Raw genomic sequence first — 27,611 nt, 5'->3', positions numbered from 1 at the left:
TAGAGGGCCAAACTAGTGGAAGAGAAGACCCTCTTCCCAAAGGTCTTCACTCCGTCTCCAGATCCGGAGTAGTAGTCCTGAAAGTATTTGGATTCGTCTGACTAGTGGAAGCCAACACCACTCAGGAGAGGGGTGCCCAGACAAAGGTCGGTGGCAGGGGGACAGGTAAGTTGAGTCTGGTAAATTAGCCATTTACAAAGGGCCAGAGGAAGGTTTGACCCAGGCCCCTAAGAGGGTGTCAGAGTGCTTCATTGATGGCTAGCAGGGGCTCAGTATTGCTTCACTCCAGCTGGAGAACTTCAGTCAGGAAATTAATCTTGACCTGTATGGTAGATATATTAAGGTAAAAAACTTTTTTCGACTTCCGCACGACCATTGCAAAGAAGGCACTTTCTTCAGTGGCAAGACTGGCGGATGAGAGGAGGCCATTGTCAAGAGAGGTGTGAAGACCACTGGCATCTTGAAAGTCATCATACCGGTTTTGCTCATGGTAGTGTGGGCTAATTTCATCTTCCTCATTGTGAATATTATAGGAGTCCATCCTAAACAAAGAATGCTGGCTGTGAGGTCTGGTCTGCGGAGGTGAGACTAAGCAGCTCAGAAGGAGACAGATGTGCATCAATGAAAACCAGTTCCAGCCTCGCCAGGTGGTGCCAAGTCGGAGTACAATGGGTTGCAACTAGTTTTCCCGTATCAATGGAGTAAGCATCAGCCTGCAAGGCCTCAGTGTGTAAGTGAAGCTGGAGCTAGGTCAAAGTGCTGGTTAAGCAGGCAGTCCAACTGGGGCCAAGGGCAAACTCGCAGGTGGTATTCCAGATGGATAACCTCTCACTTCCCAAGTTGAACAATGAGATTGTAAAATTTCTCTGAGCAAATTAGCTTTTTGTTTCCACAGTGGTGGTTGTGGGTCCTTACACCTCTGGCTATGAAGACCAACACTACAAAGGATGTGGTGTCCTCGGTGAGGGGCCCCAATTCAGTCTCTGGTAAGGTGTCAAGGCCACTAACATTCTGGTTAACGAAATACAGAGCAGCACCATTATAGTGAGGGGGTAACGGTGAGACTTATCCTAGCCAAGTAGAACATTCTGCAGGTTTAGTATTGTATCTGAATCTAGCCATACCCTATTCTCGAGGTGGTTAAAATGATGATGAAAAGGCAAAGTAACTGCTAGGGAATCCTCCCACATGATGGGCTGGTGGCTTGGTGATCTCGTAACCAGACACCTAGCTAAATTCACGACCGGATCAGAAATAGGCGTTGGAATACAATACAGAGTCAGCACATTGAGCCAAAAGAAGTTAAGTCAGTTGGTGCCAGAGAAGGACCAGTCGATGGAAGTTCAATTGAGGGCCCCAGTGGAACCATGGGGCTCAAAGGCATTCTGCGATAGTAGAAAGAAAAAGAAAAAGCAGCAGAATTGTGCTCTTGAAAGCCCTTATCTGCTGCAGATTCAACAATATCATAGGAAATCTGGGACACATTGGCAAGGGAATGAGATCAAAGCTGGAAGACTGGTGTGGGGTTGGGCCTTCTGAGTGCTAACTAAGCAAGCTCTCGCTGGAGAGAAATAACGGAGAAAGGCCTCCAGTCTGGAAATCTTGCGCTTGCACCAAGGCTTGTGTCCTTCAATTTCATCTAAGACTTTCCCAAGGGGACAGAAGAACCAGAAGCGAACAAGCCTGAAACTTGGTGCTGGCCTCATTTCTTGTGATCCGAGACAAACAGATTTGCCTTCTGCACCTAGATGTCTTTTAGGGGCATGAAAATGCACCCAAACGACAAAAATATGGAACTGTTGGCTTATATATATAAAAAAAATGGCGATAGTGCTGTGAAAGGAAAACTGGCATCACCAAAAAATATTCAGTGTCAAGATTGTATTCTTTCCAGATTTCAGAAATTAGGAAAGTCATTTTTTCCCACCAAGTGTTGGTTAATAGCTCAAAAGTTATCATTTTTTGATTTCTACTAAACCAAAGTGTTTTGGGGAAAGGTGTGAAAACCATTGGTAATCCCAGAATGGAATATATTTCAAAGGTTTTAATTCTTCCTATAGTCATTTTTGTAAGTCGCAATAGGTTTTCCCTAAGGAACTAATAGGAGAAATAGAAAAAATAGTGAAAGTAAGTGGTCTACAAAAATCACGTAATGTTATGCTCTTCAGGTCACAGACTTATATATAGTGTTTGTTGGAAGACCAAAAAGAGGCAATACCCAGAAACATCTGTTGAGCTAGATTTCAATATTTTTTAATAGTGCCTAGCAATCTGAACTTGGAGACAAGAATTAGCCGTAGCACTGCGAATTTTGGATTACCCATAATGTAAGATGATTCTGAGGGCATTTTTCAAAATGTGTTTTAGGTAACTATTTCGGGGGCCACAGAGGAAACAAAAGATAATGGCCCCCAACTGTACTTAATAGTTCAGTTTACTTCTCACCTCTTGGGTCCTAGCGATTCTAAGATGCAAAACTGACCACCAAGTACACCCCTTTTGCGCGTGACTCCTAGCAGAGAGGTACAGGAGCCAAAGGCTTACTTAAGAAGGTGGTGTGGGTTAGAGACTTTGAAATCAACAAGGCTCAGAATAAGAATTTTTTTTAAAAAAACCTATGTCCAGTAATGGCTGTTCTCCTGTTATATGAAAAAGTAATTTATTCTGATCACACAGATAAATACTAGACAGACCATGGTGTTAATTGCTATATTGGTATTCAGAAGTGTCTGGCCAATAATACTCTACAGTGTCATTATACCTAGAGTACTGCTAACTGGAATGACACTATGGTCTGTTTCTGTGTACTCTCCAGGCCAGTGTAGACTTGATATTATGAACAAGTTACTTACCTTCAGTAACGCCTTATCTGGTAAAGTTTATCTAGCTGCAGAGTCCTTACATTAGAATATTCTCCAGGCCTCAGAGTAGATGTGGAAATTTCTCGTGAGCAGTATCCCTGTGCACTGGTAGGTAGCATCACTCTGCTCTGCGTGGCGCCTTCTGCACTGTAAGTCTCTATTAGATAAGACGTGACCAAAATCAAGTAACTTGTTTATCTGATAGAAAATTCTAGCTGCATATTTCTTACTTTAGAGTAAATAAGAAAGCAATACCTCCCGGGATGTGGGTCTGCGGACCAATGTCACACGTGGAAGTTCTGCAGGACCGAGCAGGCAAAAAGCCCATCTCCAAGGACCTGATTGTCTATACAGTAATGTCTGGTGAGCGTGTGCAATGAGGCCCACGTTGCTGCCTGGCAGATATCCAGGACTAGAACTCCGTAAGCATACGCAGGGGTTGCGGCTTCAGCTTTGGTGTAATGAGAAAGCAACCCTCAGGGGTTCCTTCTTTCCAATGCGTAGCAGATTTTGATGCAGAGCATGATCCATCAGGAGGTGGTCTGCTTTTGCAAGGCCTGTCCTTTTTTTTGCTCCGACATACCCCACGAAGAGTTGGTCATCCACCCAGAACTCTTTTGTGCGATCAAAGTTAAACGACAACGCTCTTTTTGGGTTCTGACAGTGAAGTCGCTCCTCTTCCTTAGAGGGATGAGGCAGAGAATAAAAAACAGGCAGACTGATGGTTTGGTCTAAGTGAAATGGAGTCACCAATTTCAAAAGAAAGAAATTTCTTGTACTAAGCACCAGTTTGTCCGTGTACATGAAAAGATAATTAGGTTTGGATGACAAGGCCTGTAGCTCACTAATCCTCCAAGCATTTGTGATGGCCACGAGAAAGGCTGTCTTGATAGTAAGGTGTCTGAGTGGACAATTGTGCAGTGGCTAAAAGGAAGCGCACATAAGGATGGTGAGAACAATATTAGGTTCACACTGGCGCATAACAAAGGGAGGGGGAGGATAGATATGTTGCAAACCTTGCAAAAACCTATGCACAATACGGGATTGGAAAAGGGAAGGTTGGTCAGGCAACAGAAGAAAAGCATTAATAGCAAACAGATATCCCTTAAGGGTGCTTAGAGCATAGCTCTAATGGACATGGGAAAGGACAAACAGGAGAACCTGAGAAAGGGAGAAGAAATGTGAAATATGTGTCTTTCTGAACACCTTCGTACAAATTTAGCCCAGCAGCAGGCATAAACTGTCTTGGTATAGAGATGCCTGGCTGCCAAAATAAAATTGCAGACTTCGGGCAAAAGTTCTAAGGCTATCAACTGTTGTTGCGCAATCTCCATGCAATGAGGCGGAGGGTTGAGAGGTCCGGTGGAAAACCCTACCCTACAAATGAGATCCTCCTGAAGGGCAGCCTGATTGGAGGACCAAAGGGCATATTCAACAGCTCGGGATACCAGATACTCTGTGCCCAGTTCGGAGCAAAACTTCTTGAACACTCTGGGCAGGAGTGTTATGGGCGGAATGATGTACAGGAGGCATGATCTCCACTTGAGACAAAAAGCATCTCCAAGCGAGAGCCGCCTTAGAAACTTCAGCATGCAGAACTGCTGACATTCCGCGCTCTTTGCAAACATATCACCAAGGCTCTCCCCATTGTCAAAAGAGACCTCGCAGCACCTCTGGATGGAGACAGCATTTGGGATCGGCTAGGCACCTTCGGCTGGGATCATCCGCTCTGGCGTTCAGAGAACCTGCCAGATGTTAAAAGACCAGGGGCCGCATTATACATGTGGTGCATTTTCCTTCATTGCGGCGCATTATGGAGAATGAGCTGCCCCCATGGCAGCCGTGAAGTCCTGCTGCACTCCTGGCTCTAATATCCAGGACTCGCCGCTCGGGAGAATAGGCTCGAAAATGCACTGTGTCCAGAACTGCTCCGATGAAAGGAAGCATCTTAGAGGGAGTCAGGGGTGACTTCAGTACAATAATAGTGAGGAAAGAAAGACCCTGCGAGACGTTCCGCTTTTGGGTCCACCATGTCGCCGCTTGAACCATGATCGGCGTCACCTTGACCAGGTCTTCGTAGGATCCCTCAGTATGATGCCATTGTAGATCTAGTTGCTCTTGTAACGGACGCATCCTTAACCTGCAGCAAGGTAGGAGGGGCATGCAAGATGACATTGTTCTCAGCAATGACTTTTACTTGCGTACTGAAGGACACTTTCTTTTTGTAAAGTCTTTGAAAAGAGTTGAATTCTCAGTTGCCTTTCTTTGGAGGGGGAACGCCTTGTTTACCTCTGTGTCCAGTATTGCTCCCAAGAAGGTGAAGTTTCTTGTTGGTTGAAGGGATGATTTTCCTCGTTTAAAGTCAGACTTGATCTGGCAAACAACTCCACGCAAGCCGCTGTTGACGATCAGGTCGATGCTGCTGCTGACGCCTTGACCAACCAGTCGTCGAGTTAAGGAAATACTTGGTGTTTCTGTTTCCTTAGACAGCCACCACTGGTGCCAGGCATTTCGTAAATATTCTTGGGGCTTATTTCAGACCCTACGGCAGTACCTTGAATTGGTAATGTTCTCCGGCTACCATGAACCGAAGGTACTGCCTGTGGGAAGGATGGATGGGGATGTGAAAGTGTGCATCCTGTAGGTCTAATGTGGTCAAATGGTCTCCTGGGTCTAAAAGCAGAAGGATATCTTGAAGAGAAACCATTCTGAAAGATTGCTTCTTGAGATAGGTGTTTAGGGATCTACAATAAGACGCCATTGAAGAGTGTTTTTCTTGACTCGAAAAAAAATAAATAAATCGGGAGTAAAATCCCCTTCCCCTCTGAGAGTTCAACACGGGTTCTATTGCTGCCTTTCTGAGCATGGTCCGAAACTCCAGACTCATCTGAAGTAAGTGCTTGACCTATTGATGTTTTGGCGGTGTACAAGGGGGGGTTTGTAGAAGTTCTAGAGTGTGCTCGAATTGAATTATGTTGAGGACCCACTGGTCCGTAGTTATTTGCTGCGTATTTTGAAAATATTAAGCAATCTTTCCACCCAGGGGAACATGTGATGTAAGAGGGAAAGGTGTAGCCGGATCCTGAAGGTTGTCATTGTCGTCGGGTGTTGCCTTTCCCCTGACGACCGCCTTTACCTCTAGGAGTAGATTTTGTGTAGCCTCTTGACTGGCATTGTGTATACTACTGATGGTAGGGCTGAGATGAGGTGGAGTAAGACTAATATTTCCCCTCTGTAAGATGATTGGCCTCTACCTATAGTGCCTCAAAAAGGAACTTTCCTATATTGTAGGGTTCCTAATAATTTTGCTGTTTCAGTAGCTTTAAATTCTCTCCAGTGAAAGGAAGGTCCGAGATCCTCTTTTGGACTTCCGGCCTAAATGCTGTTGCTCTCAGCCATCCTTTCCTACGTAGGACTGCAGCTATTCCCAACGATCTGAAGGCTGTTGTTGCGATGTCAATAGCGCAATCTTTGACTTCAGCCGAAGTCCTCTCTCCTTCTTGAGGAATTATCCTGGCCTCCGGTCTATCAGCCTCTGGGATGCGGTCTTTGTAAGGTGAGAGGTCACACCACATCTGTCAATCGTACCTGCCCAGAATGGCCAGGGCATTCGCAGCTCTAATTAAAAGGGCAGACCTAGAGAAAAACCTCTTCCCCGCATTGTCTAATCTCCTACCCTCTCCGTCAGGAGGCGTTGTAATAGGAGCTGATGGATTCCTTGACTTCTGCTGAGCCGCTTGGGTTATGACTGAGTCCGGCTTAGGGTGGCCTAGAAGACAAGCTGGAGCATCCAAAGGCGCTTTATATTTTTTATCCAGTCTGGCAAGTACTGGAGTCACCGTTGCCGGTGTCTCCATGACCTTCAGGCCTGCTTTCCATAGATGATCGACAATCACTCCTGATCATCATCCGTGATCACTGGCTCTTGATGAGATCTTGCTGGTGGAGATCTATGCAAGGGCTCTGGTAAAACCTCTCGCCTACGCGTTGGCGTACCTGGAATAGAGCGTAGTTGAGGCGTAACCATCAGTAATTCTTTAGAGGTATGAGGTACAGGATGTCTCTTTATAATCCTCCAGCATGAACTGCAGATCCTTTAGAAATGAAGATGGAACACTCACCATCTCCTCCTGATACTCTTGGCGGTATTGTTGCTGGGGACGATCTTGACACCCCTCATTTTAGTCTTCTGAGTCATCCGTTTGGTACTTCACTTGTAACTGCGACAGGCTACTAGCGCAGTCAAAAGGACTGCCATCATCCTCCCCTTCTTCTGACTTCTCTTCCTCCAAAAGGTGAGATGGTACCAGAGGTGTCACCTTATTTGGAGAGGTAAGTTCTGGGGTAATTGTCCTCTTCCTGGCAAAAAAAGTTTTTCTGGGGTTTTTTCCCTTGTTGATGAGCCCATCGACAAGATAGTCATCGAAACCGCCGACATCATGGTCGTCGACGCTACTGTCGACGTTGCTTTACTGTCGTCGTTGACGATTCCGTGGTCGCCGACGTCGACAATCCCATTGACGACACAATCGTAGCCATAATCATTGTCGTCATCCATGCAGTCGTCGCCACAGATCTAGGCGTTGACATGGTCGTCGACTATGGTATCGCCAACGGTGATAAAGTCTTAGAAGTAAGTTTCACCTCAGATTTTGTTGACTACGTCATTTTCTTCGTTGACCCTCCCGTCGACTGTGTAGATTTCTCCAATCTTCCCTCAGGAGGCGTTGAGGCCGGCTTCTTGACAGAATGTTTGACCTTAGGGGTGATTTTGAGGGCTCTGAACTTGTTCTTTTGGTATGTTCTACCCCTGAAGCATGGCCCTGGTTCTCCTTATTCTTACTTAGAGGAGATTTAGCGGGACTGCTCCCAGAAGACCCTAGGGTGGTCTTTTTAAGGGCCTTCTCAGGTCTTTCCACTTAAATCAAAGGAAACTGTTTTAGCAGAGTATTCCGCTTTGAAATGGGCAACCTGGGATATGGAACAGAGGAATCAGCCCCCACAGGTAAAGGCTGTTATCCCTTGGAAATGCAATCCTCCATTTGCTTTAGTATACGTTCTGAGACGCCCATCAAAGACGGCCTGGTAGCATCCCATAGGAAATGGCATCCCAGAACCTACCTTAGTAAAATTAAATATTTGCCTAAGATCACACAATTTTAGCATGGAAGCCACGATTTTATCCAGATTTTCTGGTTCCACTCTGTACAAATCAGCAAGTGGGTATCTATTTGTCTTTCCTTACGTTAAGACTGTTTTAAGTTCAAACCTCCTAGTGCATTCTTCTGTAGTTTTTTTAATTATAGCTTCAACTTGACTGGAAGGAATTGATGCGCTTCACATGCACACCAGTCACACTACACAATTACAAAACCAACACATGCATTGTTTACAGGCATAGGGAGATTAAGTGACTTGCCTAGAATCACAGGATGACGAGCTAACGTCGAGACTCGAACCTGCCTCCCCGCTCCACAGTCGGCAGCCCTGGCCTTTACATAACATACCAGTAGTCTAGACAGATAGAAGCCGCAGTCACACGAGAGCTCTGCTTGTCGAGGTTCCAGTAGGACCTTGGCTGTGGCTCATAATCGACCTCAAAAGGAACGTAACTTCGCCCCCTCTCCACCCTTTGCTGGAGAGTGCTAATTTGTTTATATGGAAAGGCAACACCTTCTGGCCATGTGTTAAGAGCATTGGTGGCCACAAAAGAGAAAGCTTCTCTAATAAAAGGTTCCCATATTGGCTTTCTAAATTAACAAGGGCTATTTGATGGCTCAGGTCATTCTACATGTTTTGTGCCGCCGTTTGTCTCATCATCAAGCATCATAGCAATTGATTCACAGTGTTGCACAGTAGGTTTCCCCCACTGACGAACCCCTGAACATCCAGCGATATCAAAATATGTTGTGAAATCTTGCACAGGCCAGTCACACCATCACCAGCTACCAAGAACATGCGAGTACATCCCATGCGGGGAGGAACATGAAATAAAAACCCGAAAGAAAATAAGCTCCAGGCAGAGAGGTTGGAGGTGGAGTCTCACACAGTGTGGCACTACTCCTGAGAACGGTTTCATCACATCAGGAGCACTGAGCAGGTGCAACATTGAAGCACAGTGGGGCCACCTCTTAGAAAATAAAAGCCAAACCATGCTTGAATAAGTATAAATCTATTATTTGTGTGTTTTACTCATTTATTGGATTCTCAACACAGACAGGCTTACTCCTTGGGGACTTACAAGCAGCACAGGCCGCTCACATTCAATCTTGCAGCGATGGATTGTAGGCAGAGATGAAAGGCCACCATCATAAGGGGACCTTTTCATGCCACATTTCTTCAAGTGAAAACAATTTTGCTTGCAAGGAAATCCCTTCAGGTGGACCCTCTGAAAACACTGGTGGGTTCTAGCACTTTCCCACTTTCATTAAACAATTTACAACTACCTGAACTAGCCGTATGTTTAGAAGTGCAACGAGTGCGACAAAGGCTTCGAGAGTGTTTGTGAACACACACTAGCCCCGTGATTTTTCGGGGTTCACCACATTCTCGTAGATGGAGCACACTTCTCGTGGTGCTCCAAGATGTGCGAGGCGCTATGGAACTCAGGAGCGCTAAGCAAAGCTCTAGTGCATGGCGTGGCTTCCAGTCCAGTGCATGGGGTATAATCCATCAGCGATGAACAGAGTTCCAAGGAGAGAAAAGGAAAAGCAACAACAGAAAACCACACACTCACAGCCAAAGCGCCCTCTTGCAAAGCACAGCCCCTCAGAAACCAATCACTTGTGCGATGAAACTACATAAGAGAATGAACAATACTAAGGTGTTTGAAACTTTTTTAAAAATCACTGCATTTTTACAAAAGTGCCGATTTCGCGGCATACCGCGAAATCCTGGAGGGTCTGCCCAATTTCGATAATCTTGGTGCCTAAAATTATACACAATTCTGTGTTATTTTTCCAAATTGGTCTCGAGTTTCTTCTCGTTTTATTATTGACTTTGTACAACAAATGCTTAACACTACCCTCTGATAAGCCTAAACTGCTTGTCCATACTACCACAAATCGAGCATTTGGGATTATTAGTTTAAGCTCCATAAACCAATAAGGGTAATCTGGACTTTCTACATAGTGTACCTCATTTAGGTGCACTACATAACAAGCCAGCTTCCGTAATTAGTAAATCAGCTGTGGGACACAAGGATTTACAATTGCAGATGCCACTTGGTCAATAGGTGATTCAAGGAAGTAACCCAAACTGGACTTAAAAAAAAAATTCTTTATAGATTTTCAGCAAATAGGAAATCCCCATGGTCACCAAGCTAGTCTTCCCTCATGGCCTCGAATTAGACAGGGCACACAGGATCCCCACTTTCACTAGCAAAATCTCCAAAGGCCCAAGGCCACTGATTTGTAAGCCACTCAGGTTCCAGCACGTTGAGATGATCCTTCAATACGCAAGGAAAAACCACTCCATACTATGGGAGGGCCAGAGAATCATCTTCACACAGGATTACTCGAAAGACACAGTGGAAGTGCGCAAGGGGTTTCTAGACCTGCGTGACAAGCTCAGATCCAAACACATCACCTTCTCCTTCACAGGCCCCGTCAAATTCAAGAATGTGCTGGACGATCGTCCCAGATTCTTCACGGATCCCAAGGTCCTTGCACACCTACTCGAAGATCACTCTGCACAAGAAATGGACCAATCTACCGGGCTTTCCAACAAAAAGAAAACTACTACCCCAACCTCTCATGATGCAGCTTCTGCGTTCCACTGACGTCATTCCCTGTCAGAACTGAGGTTTTGCTATCCACAGTCCCGAGACGTGCTCAACGGTATGGTCTCCTGGACTGAGGTTGTTAAGTTCAAGAAGTGCAGCATCCTGACTAGGTGTTCCCATGGTCTGTGAGTTTATAATCTGGGACTTTATGAACTGGGTTGTCTGCCACTAACACTTTACATAGCACACTTCTCTCTCTTGTGATGTACTCTTATCCACAAGCTGCCTTCACCGCAATCAATCTGTCTCTATATAACCCAGTCTTGTAATTCGTTTACATCCTTGTTATCTCCCTGACTTGGGGGTTCCTCAACCCTATGTTGGTTTGTTTTGGTTATCATACCATGCCAATGTACTCACACTTCAGGCTCCAGACTTAGTCACTCCGACTAACTTTATTACCGCCTTAGATGGCTTATCGTTTGATTACCCCGGCTATTATAGCGGGGCTACACTATCCCACATTACTTCATCACTGGGAATGTTACTATGTTATTATGTTGTATTAAGGTTACTCCTGTTCTACCTAGCTGGGTACTGTCGTCGTACTCCCTACGTACGTATTGGGGGGGGGGGGGGGGGGGGGGGGGTTCCTGGGGTGAAATCGGGTGGGAGGGAGATTCAGAGAGTTAAGATGATCCAGAATCCAAGAGTTTCTAGCTCTTTTTTGTACTGTTTTATTCTTAGGTTTATTCTTTGCAGGCACAGCACCAACCTTATCACGACACACTCATCGATGTCCACATGCTGTAACCTGGTCCCTTTACTTACAGTTGCATTTCCAAACTTTAAAGTATGCAGGCTACACCTTCTACATACAGCAAGTCAAGGTCTACATTCACTACTCGACCCACGTGGGCAAGCACGTTGCCACGCTAACCGTACACTCTTGCCACCAGATCGCTCCTTAGCGAATAACTCCCACTATGATGGCTAGCTCCAAATCATTAGCTGACGACCTTACCGTCATTTCCCTGAACGTCAAAGGGCTTAACCACCCGGTTAAAAGGCGGAAAATCTTTGACTACCTTGCTAAAACAAAAGGGGATGTCGTCTTACTCCAGGAAACTAAGTTGTCAGAAGAGGACATGCGCTTTCTGAACATACATTGGTCATCGCACATACTGAGCTCCCCCGCGACACACAAAAAAGGAGGAGTTATCACTTTACTAGCGAAAAAAGCCAACTTGACTCTAGTCTCGCACACGCAAGATACTATGGGTAGACTTCTGGTGACACACCTCTTAAGGGAAGATGACCCTATCCATGTGGTGAATATCTACGGCCCCAATTCTGATGACCCCGAATTCTGGGACTCAGTATCTCGCTCGTTAGAACATATCTCACAAGACAACCTACTAATAGTAGGTTGTCTTGTGAGATGGGGGGCGACTTCAACCTCCCTCTGGACCCAATCCTAGACAGACAATCCAAATGCATGTTTCAGCCCTCCCATTCACACGAAGCCCTCTTACGCCTATGTTAGCTATACTGCCTGAAAGATTCCTGGCGCCTCCAAAAACCAGACGGTAGAGACTATACCTTCTTCTCTGCCCCACATAAATCGTATTCACAAATTGATTTCATTCTTCTTTCAAGCTCCTACACACACCTAATAGAGGAAACTGAAATAGCCCCTAAATTGGTATCCGACCATGCCTGCATCCGCACCAAACTTGCTGGCTCCCGGTCAATTCTCCCCCCTAAGAGATGGAGATTTAACGAGGAAACCCTGTCCGATCCCTCTAACAAACTACTTATAGCTAACGCCATCGAGGAATATCTATTGAATGTCACTCAAGACACTTCGCCTAATACCTTGTGGGACGCACTGAAAGCTACGATCCGTGGTGTCATTATCAACATCAGAGCTAAAACTAACAAAGCTCTAAATAAAGACCTAGAACTGCTAGAACACCAAATCAGACTCCTAGAATCCCGCCATAAATCTGACCCCCTCGACTCCGTCTCTCTAGATCTTTTGACCCAAAAGAAATATGAATATAATACAATCACTAGTAAGAGAGCGGGTGTTTGGATCAATCGCTTCAACGCCCTGAAACTATGTGAAGGTAACAAAGCGGGTAAACTCCTAGCCTCGTACCTCAAGCATAAACAGAGATTAACCACTATATCCTCGATAAAAGACTCCGCAAACCATACCCATACAAAACAGCCAAAAATTCTTGAGCCATTCAAAACTTTTTACGAAGAGCTATACAAAAACGAGGTATCATTGGACATAACAGCCTGCACTGAATATCTCGAGTTCCTACATCTTACTAAATTATCGGAAGATGACAAATCTCAATTAGGGTCCCCCATCACGCGCGCTGAGATTACGGCGGCGATCAAAACGCTAAAGAGCAATAAGGCCCACGGATGGCTTTTCGGAGGCCTTTTATAAGGCCTTCAATAACCAACTCAACCCGGCGCTCCACTCCCTTTTTAACTCTACAGCGATCAGTGGTAGTGTTTCCCCCTCGATGAGTGAAGCCACAATCATAGTCATCCCCAAAGAGGGTAAGGATCCTCTTCTCACCAAGAATTACCGCCCCATATCTTTGATAAATATTGACTGCAAGATTTATGCCAAAATTTTTGCGAATAGATTAAATACTGTCCTTCCAAAACTGATTAGCCCAGCACAGGTTGGTTTCCTAAAGCATCGACTGTCGAATGACAATACTAGATTATTGTGTCACTTATTAGAAAAAGCTAAGACCTCTACCTCCCCTTTGGTAGCGATAACCTTGGACGCAGAAAAGGCCTCGATAAGGTCTCATGGTCTTTCCTCCAACAATGTATGCACAGTTTCAACCTTGGTCAATCCTTCATTAAAATGGTGATGGCCCTTTACTCCTCCCCATCAGCCAGAATAGCAATTAATGGTACCCTCTCCAGCTCGTTCAGACTCTACCAGGGAACCAGGCAAGGCTGCCCACTCTCGCCTGCACTTTTCCTCCTAGCCCTTGAACCCCTTATAACTGACATAATGCGCAACGAAGAAATAGCTGGTGTCTCCTTCGGTCCCACTCGGGTAAAATTAGCAGCCTACGCTGACGACATCTTAATAGCTACAGAAGACCCCGCTAATTCTATCTCTGGACTCATGTCCTCCATCGGGAAATACTCAACCCTCTCAGGATATAAATTAAATAGAGAAGTCCGAAGTCAAGCCTCTAAATGTCCACACCAACAAGGAGGTTCTAGGAGACTCCGGACTAACGTGGCAAACGGACGCTATTAAATACCTGGGCCTGGAGTTTACCGACTCACTTCTAGGCACACTTAGACATAATGAATCCATCACCCTTACCAAAATCAAACGCCTACTCGATGGTTGGTCTCCCCGGTTCATCACCTGGTGGGGTCGTGTAGAGACCATAAAAATGATGGTGTCCCCCTTAGTCAACTATCTTAGTACGATGCTACCCCTAGTCCTTTCCAAAGAATTCCACAACAAACTGGACAAACTGATTTCCTCTTTCCTCTGGCAAGGCAAAAAGGCCAGGATTAGTTTAAAAAAACTATGTTTGGATAAAAACCTAGGAGGCGTTAATCTAGCGGACTGTAAACTGTATCAAACCGCCTTCCTAGCCAAACAAGGCTCATACTGGCTAACGCCTCCGTCGGACTACACCCCGGTGTGGTTATCTGTGGAAAAATCCCTCCTCCAGGGCCTTGATCCCGCCACTCTTCTCACCATTAAAATTAATCCAACCCTAGGCTCCTGCCCCATTTTTAAAAATACCAAAACGGCCTTGCTCCAAGTGAGCAAACATCTGCCAAACCAGTTCCGGCAGTCTAGATGGGAATCACTCTGGCAGAACAACACACTAACATACAAGGGGAAACCACTATACCTCACCTCATGGATAGCCAAAGGGATACACTTTCCGCACCAACTCTATGAGGCCCTGTCACCGCTCCCTTTTAGCACATTACAAACCAGATATCAGCTCCAACACACGGAATTCTATTACTTTCTAAACATCAAAGTGGCACTCACAAAGGCAGACCTAAGTGATCGCATCCCCTCCCTCCCTGACTTTCTCCATACACTCAACAGACTCGGCCATCAAGCTTCGAGAATCTACAAATTACTCCGCCCACAAGTTTCCACCTTGACTGACTCTCTGAGGGTGTTCTGGGATTCTTATTCATCAACACCAACTTCTGACATAGAATGGGCCAGAACTTGGGAATCCACCACACGTCACAAAATTAGCCCTACTTTGTCCCAAACTAAGTTCTGGCTTCTCCATAAAGCCTTCTGGACGCCTAAGAGACTATTCCTGCACAACATTAGGGAAGAGGACATCTGTTGGAATTGCAAGGTAGAAAGCCGGGATCTCGAACACCTAATTCTCACATGCCCATGTGTCACCTCCTATTGGGACAGAATCTTTGACTTCATCACCAAAGTCTTACACGTCTCATTTCCGAGAGAATTCTCAGCCCTCGTGTTGGGGTTTGCCAAAACCAACACACTCAATGACAATGACAAAGCCCTTCTTGACCTTCTACTGACGGCAGCGGTTAAGATCATATTAAACAAGTGGAAGGACTCTGCTAAAGCATCCTTCCCCCACTGGCTCAATTGGGTCTCAAATCTCAGAGGAGCCGATAATTTAGCCCTTGCCTCCACCCCTTGGCGCCCCCCATATAGGAAACTCTGGAATTCCCTGGATGCATACTTTGATTTACACAAACCACCATGACCTCCTTTTACACTTGCGTTCTTAAAGTACGGCTGCTTACGCTCTTATATATCCTGTAGTCCTGCTTGTTTTACCTTCATACCAATGTATTGTTTGCAACGATATTGTATTCTATTCGTTATATGATTTCTTGCATATCATTTATGTATATTGTAAATTTATGTAAACTTTTTACCCCTTACTGGTTTCCTTGAGTTCGCTTCATGTAATATTACTCTGAACTTAAGATTGTTTTACATGCTGATCATCTCTTAAACTCCCAATAAAAACTTGTGAACAAAAAAAAAATCTACAATAGACATATCAAATAGCACAATAGGAGCCAAACAAGAGCAAACCCCCTACCCCACTCCCACCCCACCCTCCCCAACTGAGAGAGATATAAAATCGACATCGATGGGATAGAAATAGTAGGCATAGATACACCATGCAGTCAAAAATAAACATTAGATACCACAAAGGCCTGGAGGTGGACACATAGTGGGGCCAATCTGAACCATGAGCAGTACAAATGACAAACACCATACCCTCCCCACGGAACGGCACCCAAAAAGAGCCTGCCCGCCAACGCAGGAGTCCGCACCCACCCACATCCAGGTGATTAGTCCAAGTTCGAACAAGTTAGCAAATAGGCCGTAAGAGGGGCCCAGAAGTCCTTCAGGAATATCAAGTATATCAAGTCTCGGAGCCACTTTTTCTTGGTAGGAGACCCTATCGCGCCCCAACACTGCGCCACAGCTCTTTTCGCAAACAAGGTAGACAGTGCAACTATGCACCTATTGGCTGGTTTAAAACATTTGACATAGCCTAACAAGCAAAGAACAGGGGTGCATGGAACCAGCTCCTGAATGACCTTAGTCAGCATCTTCGTCACTTCCTCCCAAAATGCAAACACTCATCCACACTGCCAGGCCACATGCATGAAATCCGCATCTGCCATTCCACACCTCACACAATTGGTATTCTCACGAAGACCATATTTAAAAAGCTGCAGCGGGGTGTAATACAACTGGTGCAAGTACTTAAAATGGTTTATTCTCAGGTTGCAATTCGATGTCAAACGCCCCGTAACAGCGCAACACGCATTCTATTTATCAGGGGGAGGGCGCCACCCAGAACCGCCTGCCATCTCACAAATGAGGGGGACTCGTGTTGGTCACGCTCCCGCATTGATGCATTATAAATTCTGGTGATAAGACCCTGTCGCTCAGCACTTGCCAGCATCGTCTGTAAAGCACGTAGAGTGGTGGGGGGCTCAGCCAGGAAATCGGGGTACACAGCTCTGATGGCCTGGCACACACGTACATACGTAAACTCGAACATAAAACCCTGTTCACACGTCTCTGTACCTCCTGCAGAAAGTTAAAGCTGCCCTTCTAATATAGATCTCCAATCCGTGTAATCCCTACCTTAGCCAATGCTCCTAGGGCCTGTGGTTCACGTGCAGCCGATATTTCAGGATGGAGGCCAGAGGCAGCAATGGGGCACAGAGATACGGCAGCTGCGCCCTTTCTGACAACTGTGCAAAGCACAGGATTAATCTCTGACCGAGGACCACCCGCGCCGCAGGACAAAGTTGCCGCCTGAACCGGCAACGGGAGTACCGCAACAGCCTCTATGGCCACATGGGGTTGATAACGCGGCAGGAAGTGCCAATAATGGGCGAACTGAGCTGGAGTACAGAGATAATATAGCCGAAAGTCCGGAGCCTCAAAACCTCCACGCTCATACGGCTGCACCAGTAGTTCCTATTTGCACCTTGACCGTTTCCCACCCCAGACAAATAACGTTAGTAAAGACTGAAGATTCTTGAAAAAGGCCATGTTTAATTTGATCGGAATGTTAATGAAGAAATACAGCAGTTTGGGGAGAAAGGTCATTTTTACAACTGGAAGTCTATCCTCTAGCGATAGGGGCAAGTGAGCCCATCGCTCCGCTTTTTCTGTGATACTAGTAATCACCCGCCCATAGTTCTGATACTACAACTTCCGGATCCCTATTGATCCAAACCCCCAAATATTTTACACTGTCAGACGTCCAAATCAGCGGGAACTCCAGTGCAATCTCCTTCGTGCGTGCCGTAAGCGGGAAGACTAAAGACTTCGACCAGTTGATCCCCAGTCTTGAAAACCGTTCAAATTTAACATACTCCCGTAACAATTCAGGCAGGTGTACCTTAGGGTCACGGACATATAAAAGCATATCATCTGCGCATAGCAAATCTATCAATGTTCGTTGATTAAATTGCAACACAGCCTCAGCATGCAACTGCCGAATCATGCAGGCGAGAGGTTCAAGTGCAAGCGAGAACAACATAGGTGACAGTGGGCACCCCTGTCGCGTGCCACCCCCAATGGGGATCGTTGAAGAGACCCACCCATTTACACGCACTCTAGCAACTGGTTCTTCATAGAGCACCCGAATCAGTTTTTAAAAGAAAGGAGGAAAGCCCATCAGAAGCAAGACTGTAAACATATAGGACCATTGGAGAGAGTCAAAAGCTTTTGCTGCATCTAATAGCACAGCTACTGCTTGCATGTCAGGATCAAAATAATGGAGTTGAGAAAATAGTTTGAAGATTGTCTGCAGTGGAGCGTGCCGTAACAAAGCCGGATTGGTCAGGTAGGACACCAGTAAGGGGACCAATGGCTGCATCCGGGTTGCGAATGTTTATGATTGAGAGTGGCCTATACGATTCAGAATTCGTCGGGATTTTATCATGTTTTAACAGAGTCACTAATAGGGCCTCCCTAAGCGTCGGTGTTAACTTCCCAGTATCATAGGCCTCAGCAAAGACTTCCAGTAAGCGCGGGTCCAACTCAGATGTATACGCCTTATAAAACTCACTAGGGAGTCCATCCAAGCCCGCCGCTTTGCAAGTAGGCAAAGCCATTATAGCCATCTTAACATCCTCTTCGTCAAATGGTAACACCAAATATTCCCGATGCGTGTCGGAGAGCCAACCCAAAGCCACATCATCCAAGTACTCACCTATCTCCTCTGCTGCCAAATCATGCTTGGTAGCATATAACTGGGTATAGAACTGAACAAATGTATCGCTAATGCCGGAGACAGAGTAATGAGCCGCCCCCTCGGAATCTCTCAATTCCGCAATATAATCTTGCGACCGAGGCGCAGCCAATTTCTGCGCTAGTGATCTACTAGGACGTCCTCCTTCCCCATAATAGCGCGCTATCTTCTGGCGAGTACAATGCTGCATTTCTTGGTCGACCGTCTCATTGTGCTCAGTTATAAGGGACCTCATGGCTGCCAGCGTAGCTGGTGTGCGACTAAACTCATACTCACGTTCAAGCACAGAAATATCGGAGGCAAGCTTTGCGATTTAACGCCGGATATCATGCAATACTCCCGCTTGGGCCCCAATGAACACTCCCCTAATAGTAGCCTTAAAGGCTTCCCAAAGCACCCCGCACTGTAAACAGTCCCCTCAGTTTCTCTGAAAAAGTTCCCTATCCCTTCAGTGACCGTCTGCTTAAAAACTGGGTCCGCTAACTCAGATTGTTGAAGGCGCCACAAGTACGGCGGATACTCGCATGTGGGAATACTCAGATCCAGGGTTACCGGAGAATGATCCGACCGCGTACGCGCCTCGTGTCTCACCCCCATCACCCACGAGCAAGCAGAATCAGAGAGTAACCAAAAATCAAGTCGGGACCAGGACCCATGCACCGAAGAGATGAAGGTACTCTGCTGACCACCCGGATTTCGACACCTCTAAACATCATACAAATTATCAGCATCACATATTCCCCGTAATGCCTCCGCTGCCTTTTTCGAGCGAGCCTCATCACTAACTGTTTTATCTAACGTGACATCCAGACACATTAAAATCGCCACCCCATATAAGCGCCGCAGAAGGGTACCAAGCTATACTACGCCACACATCAGAGTAAAAAGAGGGGTCGTCCACATTCGGGCCATACACGTTCACCAGCAGGACGTTCATGCCACCCAAACAACCATGCAGAATCGCCACACGGCCTTGCCCATCCGTCTCTTCCCCAATCACTGTAAACGGGACCCCTTTTTTAACCAGCACTCCTCTCGAGTAGGAGTATGAGGATGCCACCTTGACTCCCGCCCAGCGAGCTCCCAGCTTTCGTACAGAATCCACAATCAGGTGGGTCTCCTGCAACATAGCCACTTGCATCCCCATACAATCCAAATAAGCAAAAACAGACCTCAACTTCTTAGGGGAGTTAAGCCCTCGCACGTTCTATGTGAGGAATCGAACCGTGTTATGCATGGTCATCATTAGATAGTACAGAACAATATAGCCTCCCTGCAGTAGGCCACACCCCAGGCTTGGTAGAAAGACTGCGGTATGTAAAAAGGGCATCCAATATACATGAATCATAAAACATCCCAACTCAGTGATTTGTCCCCTGCAAAAGATGTCCCCCAGCCGCCCAGCCCCACAACCCCCCCTCTCACTTCAGCACCCCCAACTTGCCAAAGCCATCTCATCCCTGAATTTCCCTAACCCCACCCAGAACAGCCAAAATACAAAAATGGGGTTCACCCATAATGGGGCGTAGAGAACTTCCATCCTCCCATCTACTAGGACGTGGCCAAGCATACATTAATGTAATCAAGTATATAGCATCATGTCACAAGACTTGAGGCCCCAAAGGGCGGCAACAAACGGTTCAGTAGAACATAGCACCCCTGCAAAGTAATATATCCGATCATAACAGTACACGTTTCTAAATACACCTCCTGGTAATCCAACACATTCGGCATACATATGATAGGTACACAATAGCCAGGCCACCATACCACTACCCACATCAGTCTCAGAGGTCGAGTGGGATTCACGTTGTCGCTTATTCAATTGCTTTGCATGTTCCATGGCAGCTTTAGGAGAATTGAAAATTTTGTAAACGCCCTCCGACACTATCCGCAGGAGAGCTGGGTACAACATCAAGTAAGGGACCCCTTCATTTTGAAGACATTTTTTAACAGCACCAAACTCCTTGCGAGCTGCCTGCAAGGCCACAGTAAATTCAGGGAACGGATAGTGTGTTCCCTTGATGCTCAATAGGCCCTTTCTCCCTGGTCATGTGCAGAATACACGGTCCCTATAATTGAGCACTCGCGCGATGACTGGGCGCGGAGGCGCACCCGGCACTGGCTTAGGAGTAAGTGAGCGATGAACATAGGCGATAGATGGTTAGCGCCAAAAATCTGTGATCAAGCGCTCAATGTAGGACTCTATTTTCCCCACATTTGTTGACCCAGGCAGGCCAAGAATGCGTATATTGTTCCTTCGGGAACGAGCCTCTAAATCCTCATTCTTTGCCTGTATGAGGGAAGAGGACCTTTTCCATTTTTAGGGTCTTTCCCGCTACGTCACAAACCATCTTCAGCAGCAGACACCCGTTGCTCCACCTCCCCCATTCGTGTATTTTGTTTTTCCAGCTGGGAGGACATATGATCCAGCCGATGGTTGACCGCCGCCATCGTGCCCTCAATAGACTGCAGGCTTCGTTGCATAGCGAGGAGCATGGTTTCCAATGAGGATTGTTCCTGACCCGGGGCATCAGCCTCCGAGTCCAAAGCTGCTAGGAGTCTTACGTGCCTCAAACGCGAGGCGCGACTGCAACTTGTCATTACGGCCCATAATGTCCTCAAGCAGTCACTTTGCCCACCAGAAATATGACACACCCCCTATGCTCAGGATAAGGTGATCAGTTAGGGCAGCCCTCTACAAAAGCAGGCACCACAGCAGCACCCCACCAGTAGCCATGAGAAATCCAGTACAATATCCCACAGCAGTGCAGGCCGCAAACGTCCATATGTCCTGTCGCCCAACACTCTAGTAGCTGACGCGAGGCACAGCATTCATCAGTAGTAGCAGTCCTCCTTGCAACTAGGGTCCTCAACCCACACCAGGCACAGGGAGAGTCAAGTACAGTACCTGCAAAGCTAAGAGCAGGAGGCACTATATCCCAGCAGAAAGAAACCACCACGTCCACGATCCCCCTCCTTCTGAGGCAGGCCTCCAATACTGCAATCAGTGGCAGGGTAGCTCCTAGGCCGCAGGACACAATCAACAAGGGCCGCAGTACACCAGCAGATCCCTCTCCACGCGGCAAGCACAAGCGTCACTCCTCCGGGCCACTAGCGCTGTAAAGTTCAGCGGGTAAACTTCAGGGGGCCAAAGCGAATAAATTAAGCAGCAGCAGGCAGAGATGTAATGGCCGCCAGGCCCAGTAAGCATGAGGATCCGCAGTAATAGCCCCCCCCCCAGCCACCCAGGGGGCCCCCGAGCGGATCAAACCGGGCAGCAGCAAGTACCAGGATCGTCCCCGCAGACACAGGCCCTACGCCCGCCGCGTCCCCGCCTCCGGTACCGCAGCCCCAGGTGCCGCAGTTGGTCAGGGCCATCCGCTCCGCCGCTCTGAGTTCCAGCCAGGCCGCAAGCCTCTCGATCCCAGCAGCCTCAGTCAGCGGGGTGATGTTATACAGTCCAGGTCACAGCCAGCTCACTCGGGAGCCAAGTATCAGCAAGGGATTAATCGCCAGACGCACCATCACCGCCAGTGATCCCGGCAGGAGTCAATCAAGGAGACAGCCTCGCGAACGCCGCCATTTCAGCCGCCGAGGTAGGCAATGCCGGGTTGTTGGTCATCCGCCCTCCAATATTCACCTGAAACACAGCAAGTAGTTCAGGGCACTGTGCCCTGTCCGATCCGCCGCACCTGGGCCCCAAATGTCAAGGATGTATTGCGCATAATAATAGGATAGGTGCCCGGCCAGGCAGAGCCTCATACAGATGCGGCCATCTTGCCGTGCGTCCTCTAGCGCCCCCCCCCCCACCCCAAGCTTGACTTTAGTCCAACATATTTGTTCACTTTTTTGCACATTTCTGATTTGTTCTTAATTTTCTATTGTTAACTGTTACGGCCTTGTGTGTAGTCCCCCAGTTCACTGTATTAAAGAAGTATAAAGTATACTAGTCAGTAAGGCCTTAAAAGTCTGCTTAGAATTTCTTTTTCAATTTTATAAAAAGGTCCGAAGTACACTGAAAATGTCTGACACAGAGGAGATAGTCTAGGAACTCAACCGGACTATTTCTCTGCATCTTAGCATGTAGCAGTTAAGGAACCTCTACACAGCCAGAAAAATCAAAACTGGTTCAAATACAGCAAAAGTTTAGCTCCAAAAGCTCCTTGCAGAGTTTGATTTATTAAACTCCACAGACGACCCTGACACCTTAGAGGAGGCTGACAATGAACATGCCAGTGGGGACAATACTTCAGAAGACAGTCCCCCTAAACTCACTAGAGAAAATGATGAGGTAGACCTCACATTTACCCTAAAACTGTACCTGGAGCATTGGTCACTATTGGGGGTTGATCAGGCCATGAATGACTTAAGAGCTAGATGAAGAGGACCTAGTCCTTGAGAGACAAGACAGTAGAGTAGCCCCGGAGACCAAAATCCTGGCCATAGAAAGAGAATGGGCTGAGCTGGGTCAATGGTTTATTGCCTTTGAGGGGGCATGCAAAATAAGTTACAACAGATATACTAGGGCTCTCTACATTGGGAGAGTTGTTCTCAGATAAGTGCAGAGATAGACTCCTGACAGTGAATGAGGCATATGCTGAGCCTTGTGAACTCATGAAGGATACCCTGATTGAGGGCTTTGGACTCACCACTGAAGAGTACAGAATCAGGGAGACTCACAAAACCTCTAGTCAGACCTGGGTAGAGTTTGACTTCTCAGCCCAACACACTAGGTGGCTGGTTGAAAGTTAATCAGGTGCAGGATTATGATGGGCTTTATAATTTGATAATGAAGTAGCATGCACCTATTAGCAAACTGTACCTCAGACAAGTTTCACCAGCATCTGGTAGAAGCATCATTTTCTAGTCCCATGAAGCTGGCTACGAAAGCTGATGAGTAGGTTAAGACTGGAGTTCTCAAAAAGCATTAGGAGGGAGATCCTAAGAAAGGAGTGGCTCGGCCTAAAGAAGGCAATGGATGACGTGCTTAACCCACCAAAGAGATTTCCTCAGAGAACCACAACCCTAAAATAGAGGATAGTGCACCCCACTCTAGTGGTAAGCAAAGTACTGGGGACCCTCATCTTAAAAAGTCAATAGATAGCAGGCACTGCTTTTATGGTCAACATGATGGGCACAACGGAGGGACTCAGCTTGTTCCAAGAAAAAGGTAGGCACTGGGGTTGTCAGGGTATCCTTTGAGGATTGCTCCTCAGACGAGGACATCCTCATAGCCTTTAACTGTGAAGTGTGCCCAGGTGGCCAGTTGGTCATTCCAGAGGAAGCAAAATCTTCCATCACATCCAGGTGAATGCCCTGAGGGATACTTGTGCCAGTCACACAATGGCACGTGACAGGTTGGTATCCACAGACCAGTATTTACCAGGAGAGACTGAAATAGTAAGGGCCGTCCAGGATAAGGTTAGTATTAGGCCTGTGGCTTATGTAAACTTAAAAAATGCTGGGTCCCTCAGTTGGAAGAGGGTGGTAGGTAGTTAGTCCAGACCTTCCACTTGATTGTCTCCTTGGAAATGATCTCACAGAGGTTGGTCTGAACCCAAAGGAGGTACTGACCCAGGATGCTGGAGGAGCTAAACCTACAATTAGTAAAAGTAGGCCCCAGATGAGCAGCAAGAAAAAGAAGTGTAAGAAAGGTGTGCACATTTAAGAGAAATTTCCAGTGAGCTAAGGAGATTCTGCTACAGTAAGGAAGAACTTCAAAGGTGGCACAGGTGAGGCCTCACCTGCCCCACAAGAAGTCCCGACTAGTCAAGCAACTATCAAGATGGAGGGTGTGGTAACCCAGCTAACGGAAGAGAGAGTGGAAGAAATGTGCTTGCTACTAAAAGGTAGTAACCACCCCATACCCCCACTCAGAAACAGCAGAAGGACCCCTTGAACCCAATGAAACCTATTTCCTAGCACATCCATCTGTCAGTGGAGCGATAAAGGTGTGGTGCTGGGTACTGACAGCTGTCAGTATCCTCCTCTGGGTGTATATTGTCATTGGCATGGTGGTCTGAAGTTAAGCTCCCTGACTCTGCTGGTCATGGTGGGGTTACTCAAGTTATGGGTAACCTCTTTGCGTAAGCTGGCTGTTGGCATGGCTAAGATAGGGTTATCAAAAATAGCACTTATCTCTCCCTGGAGGGTTTATGTAACAATCAGGAATTTGTTTTGAAGTTGTCCCCCCACTCTTTTTACCTTCATTTGAACTACTAGGAGTTGGCTTTCGACTGATACAGCACTGAACCCCTGGGGTATGGGTACTAAAGAGGCTCCCTAAGGGTTGCAGTATGTCTTGTGCTACCCTACGGGACCCACACCCAAATCCATGCAGATTGCCATTTCAGGCGGAGTGAAACGGTCGAAACCATTTAAAAAACTCAACATGGCACACCCCCAGTGTGCCTTGCCCACCGACACTTCATGCAAAATATGCAAGGCACCCATAGAGCAAGCTTTATAGCCCAAAGGCAGGATGTATTATATATTACATGCGAGGACATGCGTGCATGAGGAGATCTGACCCGGTGCTGTCTAGTTCAATTACCAGATAGTACAAGTGAACAGGGAAGCCATATTATGTATATGTTATGGGCACTGGTCATGACAAGCTCCCCAGCTACATGATGGGTTTACTGAAAACCTACGGTGTTTCGTATCAAACACGTAGTCTTAGTAAACCTGCTCTGTTGCCAGTACTAAACTTAAGACATGCACCCAGAGAATACCTTACAGATGGCCCCTGAAAAGGAAGGCGTTCAAACCTCCTCCAGAAGGAAGGGAAGGGACTTCAAATCCCCTGCTGCATTTGACATGAGACACCAGATTCCCCCAGAACTGGGAGATGCCATCCCCTGCTTTGAGGCCCATTTGGCACCAGGACAGGTGCTAAATTAGCTATGCAGTAGGCGTTTTGCACCTCCAGGCTAGTCACACCCCTGAGGTGAGCTACTGGACGTGCTCCTCTGAAAAGGGTTACCATCTTGTTTTTGGTGGAATTAGGAACTCTGGGACAACTACCCACAGGAAGAGGTCATATAGGTAGTGTAGTGAACTTGCGTTAAGTAGCCCATTGGGTACTACCCTTCATTTGCCTTAACACCCCTACATTTAGTATTTGGAGTGCACCCTGAAATCAGGAACTCATATTTGCATGCCTGAAAGTAGTAGAAGGACAAAGAAGAGCAGAAGAAGTGAGAACTATTGACCAGCATCGAACTTGCCGCAAACTCCTGCAGGGCTGCTGCTTTACAGACAATCACCATTCACATAAAAACCTAGTAGCCTTCCGGGAATGAACTGTTATGGTACTTCAATGTGCAGTCTGCAGCTGATGTACCCAGTTCTTGATTGTAGCTAGCGATGTAAGTAGGGATTTGCCTACTGCCCTCACAGTTTGATGATCAATTTGAGCAACATTCAGTTTTCCTCTAATATCATTTGAAGTGCAGGAGATCCCAATTCTATTTATAGTACTTCATCTTTCTTTCGCATCTCCCTCTTTTCTGTATCTCTCTAAATAGGTCTAGTCTTGAGAAAATTCACTAGCAGTTGACTTCAAGATAAATAGGTGGAGAATCGTAACAAGTGATTTGCGCAATTGAGACAGACTAAGATTGATGGTGAGCAAGGTATCAAGAGAGGATGGAGATCAGCTTCATCTCTAGTTTCCTGGCATGGGGGAGAAAAGGGGGGGGCAATTGTTGCTTAAGAAACTGATGGATATTGGGCAGAGATGAAGACTAGTACAAGGAGTACAATGCAGATAAGGTGGGTGACCCAAAGGGTGAACCAGGGGCTGAAGGGGTTCTTTTGTCTTACACCCAGTGTCCTCTCCTCTATCAGTGCTTGGGATTCAATCCTGTTGCTCACTTGCATGAGGGTTAGAACTGGAGTTCAAGTTAGCTTTCCTTGGTTTCCCAGACTCAAAGTACATTAACCTTCATATTATCACCATCATTTCCTGAGGGAGAATGGCTTGTAATTGTTTATACTGAGTTAGGGAATTTTCTGGATCATTTGCCAAGACAAATATTCAACCTGGAACAGGTAGTGCAAAAATCTACAGCTTTCAGCCAGTAGCCGCAAGGCACTGAAGGGTTTTATGGTGCAAGACAGGCAGAGTTCTAAGAGTCCCCCAATCATTAGGATGTGTAGTAAGCATCTGAGGAAGTGTGGTGCTTGAGAAAGGCATAGCTGCAGGGCAGAGAGATATTGTGAAAAGTGTACAGAACTAACTTTAGATCACGTTCGACCGAATTCGTCATGGGGCCACTGCTGAAATAGGTAGCATGGAGCATTTGTGGTAGCAGCTTATTAAGGCCTGCACACGCACACGCCGTTCGACGTAAAGTCCACAATATTTTTTTGAAATATTACCTCCTTGGTTAGTGGTGTCGTTCATCTAAAGGCCCTTGACGTGTGTCTACAACTTTATCCTGATATCGGAATCTTGATATTGGCATCTACATAACTTCTCTGGTCAAACTTTTTCATCTACGTCATTTCGTCGCTTCAAGATCTACTAATATCTTTGCCCTGACGAAGCTCCCAAGGTTGGGGAGCGAAACGCGTTGGCTGTCTTAAAAATGAAAAAATAAAGGAAAATATATTTTTGATACAACGTGGTCCTGGTTTACTTCATGCTTGGTGCTGCCTCCATTCTTTCTCTTAACTTTAGATCACAGCAACTTTCCAGCGTTACGGTGTAGTGTCACACTGTGCTACTTCTTTTAGTAGCAACGTTCCTTGTTGGACTTGGGGGAATAATTACATAATATCTATAGCTAAAAAAAATTAAATGCTGGAGAAGCTAATCAACTATTTTTTTCAAAATCTTTGCATTGAAGGAGCAAAAAGTCAGTGTTTCTATTGTTTTTAGAGACTGCAGTAAAAGAGACATTGTACATATTGAAACCCATTATAACCCTCTAACATATACTGCACTAGTTAAATTTTGAATTTGGTTACGTGACGAACTTGAAGCCTGGTGAAGACAATTCAACTACACAAGTCAACTGATATGTTGTCTTGCACAAAGACTATGTTTAACATGCCTACACACTATTAAGTGACTGCAGTTGGATACTGGTTAAAAGGATTAGGATATTGCTTCAAATGCAGGTGGATTGTGGTCATCTTTAATTTTTTCAGTCAATCTTAATAAAGTCTATACGATAAAAAAGTGACATTGGTTTTAAGACT

The 27,611-nt window shown here is 46.3% G+C and overlaps 1 protein-coding gene across 2 annotated transcripts in view; it reads right to left on the bottom strand.

The window, feature by feature from the left end:
• Positions 1-27,611, bottom strand: part of CDK13 (cyclin dependent kinase 13) — an 841,634-nt gene that overhangs the window by 188,293 nt on the left and 625,730 nt on the right. The window lies entirely within an intron of this gene.

The sequence above is a fragment of the Lissotriton vulgaris genome, chromosome 4_1 (genome assembly GCF_964263255.1).
Source record: "Lissotriton vulgaris chromosome 4_1, aLisVul1.2, whole genome shotgun sequence".
NCBI classification, from domain to species: domain Eukaryota; kingdom Metazoa; phylum Chordata; class Amphibia; order Caudata; family Salamandridae; genus Lissotriton; species Lissotriton vulgaris.
Note: the sequence above shows the minus strand (reverse complement) of the source record. Positions and strands in the feature narration are given on the sequence as shown.